This window comes from Littorina saxatilis, linkage group LG10 (genome assembly GCF_037325665.1).
Source record: "Littorina saxatilis isolate snail1 linkage group LG10, US_GU_Lsax_2.0, whole genome shotgun sequence".
Lineage (NCBI taxonomy): Eukaryota > Metazoa > Mollusca > Gastropoda > Littorinimorpha > Littorinidae > Littorina > Littorina saxatilis.
Genome location: NC_090254.1, coordinates 34,638,132 through 34,651,205, shown reverse-complemented (window position 1 = coordinate 34,651,205; position 13,074 = coordinate 34,638,132). Strand labels below are relative to the sequence as shown.

General features: G+C 41.6%; 1 long non-coding RNA gene across 1 annotated transcript; it reads right to left on the bottom strand.

The window, feature by feature from the left end:
* Positions 1-222: 222 nt before the first annotated feature.
* LOC138978653 (uncharacterized) lies at positions 223-10,384 on the bottom strand. Its single transcript, XR_011459753.1, has 3 exons — positions 3,453-10,384; positions 2,942-3,090; positions 223-1,808 (listed from the first exon to the last, which is right to left on the bottom strand). It is a non-coding gene; the product is annotated as an uncharacterized lncRNA (long non-coding RNA).
* Positions 10,385-13,074: the final 2,690 nt, after the last annotated feature.

Here is a 13,074-nt window from a genome sequence, read left to right as displayed (position 1 = left end):
TGAAACATTTACACATTACATATGATTGTATGCAGGACTGCTAATTTTAGGCTTAGGTGCAAGTGTGATGATATATTTGTTTGACTGATTATGGGCATTAAAATAAAACTGCAAAAATAATACTTACACTTGAGATCTGATTTTGTGTGTGTCTGTGTGTGTGTGTGCGCATGAGGGTGTGTGTGGGCCATTTGACATACTTGCAGAAGAAACAAACAGAGGTAACTGATAAACTGCATTTATTAACACAAAGATGTAAACAAAGTGAGTTCACACATTTCACAAAAGTAAAACAAGGCAGTCTCACATGCATTCACAATATTTAGTACTCACATGAATGGCCAAAGATTATAGGCTGAGAATGCAAGTTCTAATTTGGCACATTTGTACATGTAGCTGCATCCGCTAGACATATATCCATCTTACAATAAATATAAAAAAACTAGTGGTTAGGACATCGGCCTGAAAATCTAGGTCCTAGGTTCGAATCTCTGCAGAGGCATTTAATTTTTCCCCTTGGTTGAAATAAAAATGCTCAATCCAGAGAGAGCAACCGTAAAGTTACCAGCGTAAAAGTAAAGCGTTGAATGCAGCTATGAAGGTCATGCCAGCAGTGTGGGTCAAGATTCAGGCTGCCTTCTATGCACATAATTCTGTGTAGGATTCTCAGCTCTATCTTTACAAACACATAATCCCCAATAGTCATACAGTGGAACCCCCCTTTTAAGACCCCCTCCATTTTAAGACCTTGTTTTCTCAGACTTTCTGTTCATAACCTCTGTAAATTTACCTCCATTTTAAGACACCCTCCTTTTCAAGACCTGATTTTCTCAGATTTCTGGAGGTCTTAAAAGGGGGGTTCCACTATAGCTGTAAGACATAATTTTGTTTAAAACACTTATGCCTTTTGGGGGAAATAAATTAATAAGAAAAGACATCACCACACTAAGAAGTCAGGGTGCTGACTTTTGCTATGTGACCAAGTGGAAGGATTTTCTTATCCCATGCAAAAAGCCTGATGAAGGTCTGACACAGTGAGGCGAAGTGTTTTAATGAGGCAGAGCAGGCCTTTAAAAAGTAAGTTCACCACATCCAAGTGAAAGACACAATCTTGGCAGACTGTATTACAAAAGCAACATTTCAGCACAACATAAGAATGAATTGAACCATCCAGGATGCACCAGAACGACCCAAAAACAGAATCAATGAAAATTTTAAACAAGCTAAAGTACTGATTACGATTCAAAGGAAGAACAAGTCATGGTTTAACACATTTCATGTGCATAATGCAGTTAAAAGATCTAAATTCTAATATTGCAAACAAAGTCTATACATGAACACGCATTGACTGAATCATAGTTCATACACACACATCTCCCAAAGCTAAGCCTGTGTGTAAAATACTGCCTGTGAACAGCTTAACTTAAAGCACTTAAACAACATAAAAGATAATACCACTTTATGTAGTAAAAACAAACAAACCGATGTTTGCTGTAAGAAAATATCTGCATACCAAACACTACCTGTATTTAGCTGAATTGACAACTTACATAAGTCAAAATGTACCCTTGATCCACACCGCACCACACATAATTTGTGTAGAATGTTATTGTTAATTTGTTACATGTTCATTTCACCACTAAGGCAACAGAAAACCTCTGTACAAGTGTAAGCATCTTCAGATGGACTATATTAAAGCAGTTCTGGTAGCTCTGTCAGCACAGAATGGACTGAATCTGATAATCATCCGCAGCAAAGCCAGGCACCACTCTGCAAGCTGCCTGCACGTCATCTCGGCACCTCACTTCCTGGAAAATAAAGAAAATGTATTACTGAGCACATCCAGACTTTGCTGTGCGCTGATGGGGATATGTTTTGGGTATCGAGAAGAGGGTGTGTGTTGGGGGTGGGGGTGCGGAAAGGTAGGTAGGAGGTAATACTTGTTCTTCACAAGATCAGTGGGATGGAGAATAGTGTGGGTGATACTGACAGTGACAACTATGAACTAAACTGTAAACATTGTTCTGTAATATTACAGGTGCCATCATTCCTTCCTGTGAAAACCTTTTATTTCATGAATATATTTATACTTTCATCATTAAAATTAAACAGATTTCCTCACAAGAACCTTTCTAACAAAATGATATCTTGTTATGCTGATGATGTGAGCAGCTTTTCTGGAATGTGATGGAAAGTTACTATTTTTTAAATTCAGCATGAGCCCTCATCCCACACACATATTTAGCGTTGACACCTTACAGTTTTGTTGAGAAATGTGATGTGAATTCATTCAGAAAATTCTAACTCTGCGCAGGGGCAGTCAGGGTGTTGAATGTAGAAGTAGGTATCCAAGTACACAGGCGGTATTACAATTTACATTGTTACTCTTATTCCATGTTAAAAAAAACCTATAAAAACAAACTGGCCAGATCTGTGATTGTGAGCCAAGGAAAGGACTGACTGTATTTAAAATAATTCCAGTAACGAGTAAATCTTTCATTCTAGCAGAGACATACATTCTATCTATGTCTCTGATTCTAGCTATTTCATGTTTTACTTTCTTGCATCGCAATAGTTCAATGTTCATACAAACAGTATAATGCACTGTATGAGTATAGGGTTGCAACAAACTTTAAGATGGGAAGGAGAGAGAAAATAAAGCTATTTGTACCATTAATATGTATACAAAGTACATCATACCAATTACCATGCACAGTATTACTATGCATCTTCAAATGTATGAATAATTTCATCTACAAAGTACTTGTTATTCAATTTACAAAGAACAAAAGACTGCTGAATTATCTACATCAGTACATGTTTATAGCTTCAGACTACCATCACCAATACCTAATGTTACTAGATATTTATACATAAATAAATTTTACCATACAGATTTGACAAGCAAAAGCTGTACGTGGTAAATAAATGTGTAACTTACTCTTCAGGGGTAGTCTGTAATGTAAAGCACCACGCCAAGTCATCCTGATACCTCTCCAGTACATGTATCCATGTTTAAAGGTAAACTGTTGGAACTGGAAGACAGGAGCTGTATGAATGATGCATATCATCTCTGGTTTCTCGGGAGGCCTGAAAAAAACCAGAACAATATTGACATAACATGTCTTGAAAATTAAATAAGTACCATTTTAACTTCACTATCAGAGCCAAATCACTCACTAATTCAGTAATTGTTTTGTTTATTCTTTTACAACCATAGTTCATACACTGATACAGCAGCATTTGATTCTGTGCATGCAGATTAAAGATATCAAGCATTTTATAAACTTGAGTAAAAAAACAGAACACAACAAAAACACACTCAGTGACTCACAGTCACACCCAGTTAATCAGTAACACACAGATACATACACAACAGATAAATCTTGCTCAGTTCTACAAAGGCCACGTTTGCAATGGCCATGTCTTGGATTTTAAAAACAGTAACTTACCTGCTGGTTGATCCAAACCGATGATTGAAAATCAGTAAGACTGAGACTGAGAGGAAAATGTCCTGTAGTGTACAGTGCGATTCATCGCCAACCTCCCCATTCAAGGCAGACCGTGTCCAATATCAACTGTACCATTCACATCCCGATTGCATTCCTTCAGAAGGGCAATCAGTGTTTCAACTTCGATCTTTGTCGATATATTTCTCTGGTAAGACTCATTCTGCATTTGAAGGTTTCCTGCAGTTTGTCCAAGATGGGGATTACCCTTTCTTTGGCTGGTTTCAGGTTAACCTGTATGGCTTGGGCGGGAGCGTTTGCGTCCGCAGGGAACAGGCTTATTTCGAGGATGTTGTCGTGTTCTTTCAAGATGTGGGAGTTGAGTTCCATCTCCCTGGCGGCGTGGTACTGGCTGGCGTTGATGGTAGAATCCTCTTCTTCCTCCAACGAAAAGTTGAATTGAGTTTCAGCAATCTCCATAGAGAAGTTGGTGGTGACCATTTTGCTAAAGGGTGGTGTAGATCAAGGAGCGTAGTGGGAAAGCGTGGTAGGTCTCGGAATCAGGAGAAACTCGTGATGTGGTCAAGTAGTTTTAGTAGACAATCTCGTCAGAGTTGTTCGGCGATCTTATTGGTGGGACCAAGTTCCGCCCGTGGGTTGGCTGGTTTGTGTAGATGCGGGATAAGTGTGTGTCAATCAACGCTCCGGTGGCTGGGCGTAGCGTCTTTGATAGTGTAGTGGGGCCCTTTTGGCGTGGTGGACGGAGTTGCCGTGGGGGTGATTGTTGGGCGCAAAAACTGCGTCCCTCCCTCTCCGTTGCGGCTGAGTGACCGTGTTGCGTGTCGATTCATTCGTGTTATCAGCACTATTGATCAGTGAAAAACTGTTGGGTTGTTTTTACCTTCACCGTTTGTTGGTGTAACACTTATGTTTTTTCGTAGCTTTATTTATTCTCTCCGTGATTTCCGTGACTGTTGTTATGTCAGGGGGGTATGTCTTTTTGAATAAGCGAAAGTTCCCGGCGTTGTATTGTTTTCATTACCTTGTGTAAGCAAGGCAGGGGTTGTTTTGTCACTCGACTTGTTAAGAGGTTTTAACAAGATGATATTTCAAGTTCCTGTGTCTTGCATAGGCAACAAGGGGAGGTTTAGGGAACAAGCCGGAACATTCTGTGTCTTGTAGAATCAGCTTCCAGTGTTTCAAGAGTTTCTTTTTAAGGTGTCTCAGTCTAGGGTTGTAGGTTGAGACCATGAGGAGTGGTGGAGCTTTGATTTTGGTGGGATGGTCTCTTTTGTTTTAGAAGTGTGTTTCTTGGTATGTTCAAGACTTCCCGTTTGATTAACTCCAGTTCGTCCGGTATATATTCTCTCTCAAGGAGTTTTGAAAGGAATAAATCAGTTTCCTTGTTCTGTGTGGTTATATTGTTGTTGGTGCGAATGTATCTGATCAATTCACCTTTCACAAGTCCTTTAAAGACACTGGGAAGGTGGGCAGATTCCCGACGGAGATACTGAAATGTTTCAGTAGATTTCCTGTGTGTTTTCAAGTCCAATATTTTGTTGGACAAGAATCTGTTACCCTTGTAGATGGTGGTGTCAAGAAACGTCGCCTCTGAGTCAGAGATGTTGTATGTGAATTTGAGTAATGGATGGTGGGCGTTGGCAATATCAAACAGCTGATGTATTTGGTTTTGGTCAGCATTAAAGAACAAGATGCCGTCATCTCTGTAGCGTCCGTGCCAGAGAATCATGCCTTTGTGGGCATATTTGTCGAGGATTTCATTCATGAGTTGAAACATGCGTATATCGCATATTTCTGGGGATGCTGTCATTCCCAAGGGGGCCTCAATGCACTGGTTGTAGTGTTGGTTGTCGAACACAAAGTTGTTGTTTTTCAAGATGAGCTCAAGAAGTGACACGATGTGTGATTTGTGGATAGGTGGTAGTGGTGGGATACACAGGGTGGTGGGCAAAGCTTCGTCCACAGCTCTTAAGAGTTCAACCGCTGTCATGTTGGTGTACATGCTAGTGATGTCAAATGTACAAATGAGCACATTATGGGGAAGAGTGAGTTGTTCAATTTGCTGGATAAAATCCAATGTGTCTCTGATGTAGGTAGGTTGTCTTTTTACTGTAGGTAGTAGGAAGAAATCGATGAATTTTCCCACGTATTGGGAGGGGGTGTCACATTGGGAAATGATAGGTCTGCCTGGAATTCTAGTACCCTGGACTCCGTTTGTTTGTAGGTTGCAAATTTCTTCTTTGGAGAATTTGTGTACTTTAGGGAGAAAGTACAGTTTGCCATTTTTTGTGCATTTTTGGTTTGGCAAAGGAAATTGTATGTTGGTTTGTCAATTTGTTGGGTTTCCTTTAGATGTGTTATGATTGTCATCATTTGGTTGATCAGTGCCAGTTGATCAGGTGGGGGGATGGTTTTGTAGTGTACCCCTGAAAGATGGAATTGTGCTTCCTCGTCGTAGGTAGTTTTGTTCAAGATCACGATTGTGTTGTTTTTGTCAGCTTTACGTATGACTATGTCTTGATTGTCAGATAGCTCCTTGGGGGCTTTCCTTTCATCTTCAGAGAGGTTGGATTGTAGTTTCTTTAAAGAGAGATTGTATAGTTCCATTCTGGTATTGAAGATGTACTCTTCGATGGCTTCGTTGCCTAGTGGGGGGTTCCAATTGGATTTTGTGTAGAACGGAGGTATTTCCGTGTTGGAGGTGTTTTCACGGAAGTGAAATTTGCATCGAATGTTTCGTGCAAGTTTGCAGAAATCTGCAGAGATTTGTTTTCTCATGGTTGGTTTGTTGGTTTTTGGCGTTGGTATGAATTTGAGGCCTTTTGCTAAGCCCAGATATTGTCCATTCGAGAGTTGCACATTTGACAAGTTGATCACGAATTGTTTGGCTCATGTCAAGTTGTTGTTGATCTTCTTTTCTTTCTCATTAGAAAGTCTGGTTTGTTTCCTCCTTTGGATGCGGAGTTGTGTTTTGGAGTGTCTGCCCATGATTTGGGAGAGAGCCGTATAGTGACAAGTGCACTTTGACCACGGATAGTGGGGTGGTATTGCGTGTCCTTTTGATACGGGAATGTGAGGGGATGAGCAAAACGTCGAGATTGGGTATGTGTGCTCAGTTGGAGGTTTTAATTAGTACCAATGTGTAGATATAACAGTTGGGGGAGAGGCTTAGGAATGTGCAGGCCCCAGTCTCTTCGTCTCATTTCCCCGTCCCTTGATTGGGTTTGAGGGATGGCAAATGCCGGAAATACCTAGTGCTGGAGGGATTAGCTGTAGCGTATCGGCGTCTGTGACTTGATACCCTTCTTGCTGCGGCGTCATAGTTGAAACGGATGTGTCCCGTCTGTTCGGGTTGATATTTGGGGAATAGTGTGAATTGTAACCTCTTGGTCTGGTTAGTGGCACATAGTTTAGGTGTGTGCCGGAAATGCCCTGGCACTGGAAGGATTAGCTGTATCGTTTTAGCGTCTGTTGCTAGAGACCGTTCTATTTGCGGTGTCATAGTGGAGACAGATGTTTCCCATCTCTGAGGATTTGATAACTGGGGATTAATTGTAGAGTTGTATCATTTTCCCTAATTCGAAGCAAACACTTTATGAGGAAATTGAATTTCTCTCTCAAGGGTGTAAGTTTAAGGTTTGCCAGGCTTGGCAAATATATTAGGCAAAACACAGATTCCTGTTGAGATGGTAGTTGTAGTTGGTGTTGGTTTTGTTGACGGTGGGGTTTGTAGAAATTATAATCGTTCTTGAGTTCGAGTTGTTGTTGTTGAAATTTTCGTAGTAGTTGTTGTTGATGTGGATGTAGTCAATGTCTGATTTGTTACAAGGACATTCTTGTGTGTTCCCAGCACTGTTTATTAGTGTACATTAGTTGTTGGAGGTGCTGTTGAAATTTAAGCCGTTCTTCCCGATGTGGGGTTGTTGTGGTTGTTGTCGTTGTAGTTGTATCTGTTTTGTTGTTTGTTGATGGTGTCGTCTTAGTTATCTTTGTTCCTTTTGTTGTAATGGTATACACAGGTGTTGTTCTTGCTTACGCAAGGCATCAGCTGTTCGTGTTCAGCTGTTTTAGCAGTGTGCTTCAATACTTAGAGGTACTGGGTGATGGTGTTGTAAAGCAACAAATGTACAGGTTGTATATGGGAGAGATTGTGTGTGTCTCCAGGTGCTTTTTCAAACTAACATTGTAGTTGTTCTGGGTTATCGAGCTGTTATTCCTGTTGGTGTAGTAGTGTACACTGAGAGTGAGAGGTGTTGGTCTTGTTACACGCGGTGTCTGCCGTTTGTGTTCAGCTGATTTAGCAAATTGCTTCATTACTCAGTGGTATTGATTGAGTACCGTTGTTGTGAAACAACACGTGTACTGGTTATATTGGGGAGAGGTTTTGGGTGTCTCTGGGTGCTTTTCCACACTACCGAGGATCGAACAAAGGCAATTGCTACATGGTTGGACCCTTGCTGGCCCGTACGCTCCGGTGGCTGGGCGTAGCGTCTTTGATACGTGTAGTGGGGCCCTTTTGGCGTGGTGGGCGGAGTTGCCGTGGGGGTGATTGTTGGGCGCGAAACTACGTCCCTCCCTCTCCGTTGCGGCTGAGTGACCGTGTTGCGTGTCGATTCATTCGTGTTATCAGCACTATTGATCAGTGAAAAACTGTTGGGTTGTTTTTACCTTCACCGTTTGTTGGTGTAACACTTATATTTTTTCGTAGCTTAATTTATTCTCTCCGTGATTTACGTGACTGTTGTTTAGTCAGGGGGGTTTGTGGTTTTGAATAAGCGAAAGTTCCCGGCGTTGTATTGTTTTCATTACCTTGTGTAAGCAAGGCAGGGGTTGTTTTGTCACTTGACTTGTTAAGAGGTTTTAACAAGATGATATTTCAAGTTCCTGTGTCTTGCATAGGCAACAAGGGGAGGTTTAGGGAACAAGCCGGAACATTCTGTGTCTTGTAGAATCAGCTTCCAGTGTTTCAAGAGTTTCCTGTTAAGGTGTCTCAGTCTAGGGTTGTAGGTTGAGACCATGAGGAGTGGTGGAGCTTTGCTTTTGGTGGGATGGTCTCTTTTGTTTTAGAAGTGTGTTTCTTGGTATGTTCAAGACTTCCCGTTTGATTAACTCCAGTTCGTCCGGTATATATTCTCTCTCAAGGAGTTTTGAAAGGAATAAATCAGTTTCCTTGTTCTGTGTGGTTATGTTGTTGGTGCGAATGTATCTGATCAATTCACCTTTCACAAGTCCTTTAAAGACACTGGAAAGGTGGGCAGATTCCCGATGGAGATACTGAAATGTTTCAGTAGATTTCCTGTGTGTTTTCAAGTCCAATATTTTGTTGGACAAGAATCTGTTACCCTTGTAGAAGGTGGTGTCAAGAAACGTCGCCTCTGAGTCAGAGATGTTGTATATGAATTTGAGTAATGGATGGTGGGCGTTGGCAATATCAAACAGCTGATGTATTTGGTTTTGGTCAGCATTAAAGAACAAGATGCCGTCTTCTCTGTAGCGTCCGTGCCAGAGAATCGTGCCTTTGTGGACATATTTGTCGAGGATTTCATTCATGAGTTGAAACATGCGTATATCGCATATTTCTGGGGATGCTGTCATTCCCAAGGGGGCCTCAATGCACTGGTTGTAGTGTTGGTTGTCGAACACAAAGTTGTTGTTTTTCAAGATGAGCTCAAGAAGTGACACGATGTGTGATTTGTGGATAGGTGATAATGGTGGGATACACAGGGTGGTGGGCAAAGCTTCGTCCACAGCTCTTAAGAGTTCAACCGCTGTCATGTTAGTGTACATGCTAGTGATGTCAAATGTACAAATGAGCACATTGGGGGGAAGAGTGAGTTGTTCAATTTGCTGGATAAAATCCAATGTGTCTCTGATATAGGTAGGTTGTCTTTTTACTGTAGGTAGTAGGAAGAAATCGATGAATTTTCCCACGTATTGGGAGGGGGTGTCACATTGGGAAATGATAGGTCTGCCTGGAATTCTAGTACCCTGGACTCCGTTTGTTTGTAGGTTGCAAATTTCTTCTTTGGAGAATTTGTGTACTTTAGGGAGAAAGTACAGTTTGCCATTTTTTGTGCATTTTTGGTTTGGCAAAGGAACTTGTATGTTGGTTTGTCATTTTGTTGGGTTTCCTTTAGATGTGTTATGATTGTCATCATTTGGTTGATCAGTGCCAGTTGATCAGGTGGGGGGATGGTTTTGTAGTGTACCCCTGAAAGATGGAGTTGTGCTTCCTCGTCGTAGGTAGTTTTGTTCAAGATCACGATTGTGTTGTTTTTGTCAGCTTTACGTATGACTATGTCTTGATTGTCAGATAGCTCCTTGGGGGCTTTCCTTTCATCTTCAGAGAGGTTGGATTGTAGTTTCTTTAAAGAGAGATTGTATAGTTCCATTCTGGTATTGAAGATGTACTCTTTGATGGCTTCGTTGCCTAGTGGGGGGTTCCAATTGGATTTTGTGTAGAACGGAGGTATTTCCGTGTTGGAGGTGTTTTCGCGGAAGTGAAATTTGCATCGAATGTTTCGTGCAAGTTTGTAGAAATCTGCAGAGATTTGTTTTCTCATGGTTGGTTTGTTGGTTTTTGGCGTTGGTATGAATTTGAGGCCTTTTGCTAAGCCCAGATATTGTCCATTCGAGAGTTGCACATTTGACAAGTTGATCACGAATTGTTTGGCTCATGTCAAGTTGTTGTTGATCTTCTTTTCTTTCTCATTAGAAAGTCTGGTTTGTTTCCTCCTTTGGATGCGGAGTTGTGTTTTGGAGTGTCTGCCCATGATTTGGGAGAGAGCCGTATAGTGACAAGTGCACTTTGACCACGGATAGTGGGGTGGTATCGCGTGTCCTTTTGATACGGGAATGTGAGGGGATGAGCAAAACGTCGAGATTGGGTATGTGTGCTCAGTTGGAGGTTTTAATTAGTGCCAATGTGTAGATATAGTTGGGGGAGAGGCTTAGGAATGTGCAGGCCCCAGTCTCTTCGTCTCCTTTCCCCGTCCCTTGATTGGGTTTGAGGGATGGCAAATGCCGGAAATACCTAGTGCTGGAGGGATTAGCTGTAGCGTATCGGCGTCTGTGACTTGATACCCTTCTTGCTGCGGCGTCATAGTTGAAACGGATGTGTCCCGTCTGTTCGGGTTGATATTTGGGGAATAGTGTGAATTGTAACCTCTTAGTCTGGTTAGAGGCACATAGTTTAGGTGTGTGCCGGAAATGCCCTGGCACTGGAAGGATTAGCTGTATCGTTTCAGCGTCTGTTGCTAGAGACCGTTCTATTTGCGGTGTCATAGTGGAGACAGATGTTTCCCATCTCTGAGGATTTGATAACTGGGGATTAATTGTAGAGTTGTATCATTTTCCCTAATTCGAAGCAAACACTTTATGAGGAAATTGAATTTCTCTCTCAAGGGTGTAAGTTCAAGGTTTGCCAGGCTTGGCAAATATATTAGGCAAAACACAGATTCCTGTTGAGATGGTAGTTGTAGTTGGTGTTGGTTTTGTTGATGGTGGGGTTTGTAGAAATTACAATCGGTCTTGAGTTCGAGTTGTTGTTGTTGAAATTTTCGTAGTAGTTGTTGTTGATGTGGATGTAGTCAATGTCTGATTTGTTACAAGGACATTCTTGTGTGTTCCCAGCACTGTTTATTAGTGTACATCAGTTGTTGGAGGTGCTGTTGAAATTTAAGCCGTTCTTCCCGATGTGGGGTTGTTGTCGTTGTTGTCGTTGTAGTTGTATCTGTTTTGTTGTTGTTTGTTGATGGTGTCGTCTTAGTTATCTTTGTTCCTTTTGTTGTAATGGTATACACATGTGTTGTTCTTGCTTACGCAAGGCATCAGCTGTTCGTGTTCAGCTGTTTTAGCAGTGTGCTTCAATACTTAGAGGTACTGGGTGATGGTGTTGTAAAGCAACAAATGTACAGGTTGTATATGGGAGAGGTTTTGGGTGTCTCCAGGTGCTTTTTCAAACTAACATTGTAGTTGTTCTGGGTTATCGAGCTGTTATTCCTGTTGGTGTAGTAGTGTACACTGAGAGGTGTTGGTCTTGTTACACGCGGTGTCTGCCGTTTGTGTTCTTGGGGGTAAAAATCAAGGGTCTGCCAATCCCAGCAAATGCAGTAGGCAGCCCAGAGATCCCTAAGTACCTCTCCCAAAGATGTTACTTTTCGGCAAGATTTACAGTTTCAAGCTGTTAGGACAACTTCTTTGAAATTGTGATTTTACAGAGGTTTTTTGGGGAAACTGAAAGGTAGCCTCGTCAGGGGACAACTATTTAAACCCATATCCTCATCATCTTGTTTCTCGATTGAGAATAATCATTTATAGATGACTATTATTCATTTCCTTTGTTGGGGCGTACTTGCATGTACTGGTGGTTGATTACCCAAATGTCCTCTCAGTGATTGAGGCTTATATGAGGCTAAGTGATTATAAATGTCACTGTTCCTTTAACGGGTTTATTACGTATTTTTATGTGTACTAATGGTACATGTAGGTATGGGGAGTGGTGTAGTTGGTTATTCAAACCATCTCATTATTTTGTTTCTCCACAAACAAATAATCATTTATGTATGATTTATCAGTAGTGTACCTCACAAGATCTGAGTGTTATGATCACAGTAGCTTTGATAGTGGAGGCTGAGCGTCTCCAATGAGGGTAAACGTATTGTAGAGATCGGTAGTCAAGGCTGTTTTGCCCGTCGGTGGTGAGAAGATCGTATATATTGCCCTTGGTTGGGCTGTTGCTCTCCTAATGTGAGGCAGATTAAGTTAAAGTATCTCTCAGTGGTTGAGGATTTCGTTGTATGTGTACCTCACAAATTCTGAGGGTTATGATCACAGTAGCTTTGATAGTAGAGGCTGAGCGTTTCCAATGAGGGTAAACGTATTGTAGAGATCGGTAATCAAGGCTGTTTTGCCCGTCGGTGGTGAGAAGATCGTATATATTGCCCTTGGTTGGGCTGTTGCTCTCCTAATGTGAGTCAGATTGAGTTGAAGGACCTCTCAGTGATGGAGGTTTTCGTTGTATGTGTACCTCACAAATTCTGAGGGTTATGATCACAGTAGCTTTGATAGTAGAGGCTGAGCGTTTCCAATGAGGGTAAACGTATTGTAGAGATCGGTAATCAAGGCTGTTTTGCCCGTCGGTGGTGAGAAGATCGTATATATTGCCCTTGGTTGGGCTGTTGCTCTCCTAATGTGAGTCAGATTGAGTTGAAGTACCTCTCAGTGATGGAGGTTTTCGTTGTATGTGTACCTCACAAATTCTGAGGGTTATGATCACAGTAGCTTTGATAGTAGAGGCTGAGCGTTTCCAATGAGGGTAAACGTATTGTAGAGATCGGTAATCAAGGCTGTTTTGCCCGTCGGTGGTGAGAAGATCGTATATATTGCCCTTGGTTGGGCTGTTGCTCTCCTAATGTGAGTCAGATTGAGTTGAAGTACCTCTCAGTGATGGAGGTTTTCGTTGTATGTGTACCTCACAAATTCTGAGGGTTATGATCACAGTAGCTTTGATAGTAGAGGCTGAGCGTTTCCAATGAGGGTAAACGTATTGTAGAGATCGGTAATCAAGGCTGTTTTGCCCGTCGGTGGTGAGAAGATCGTATAT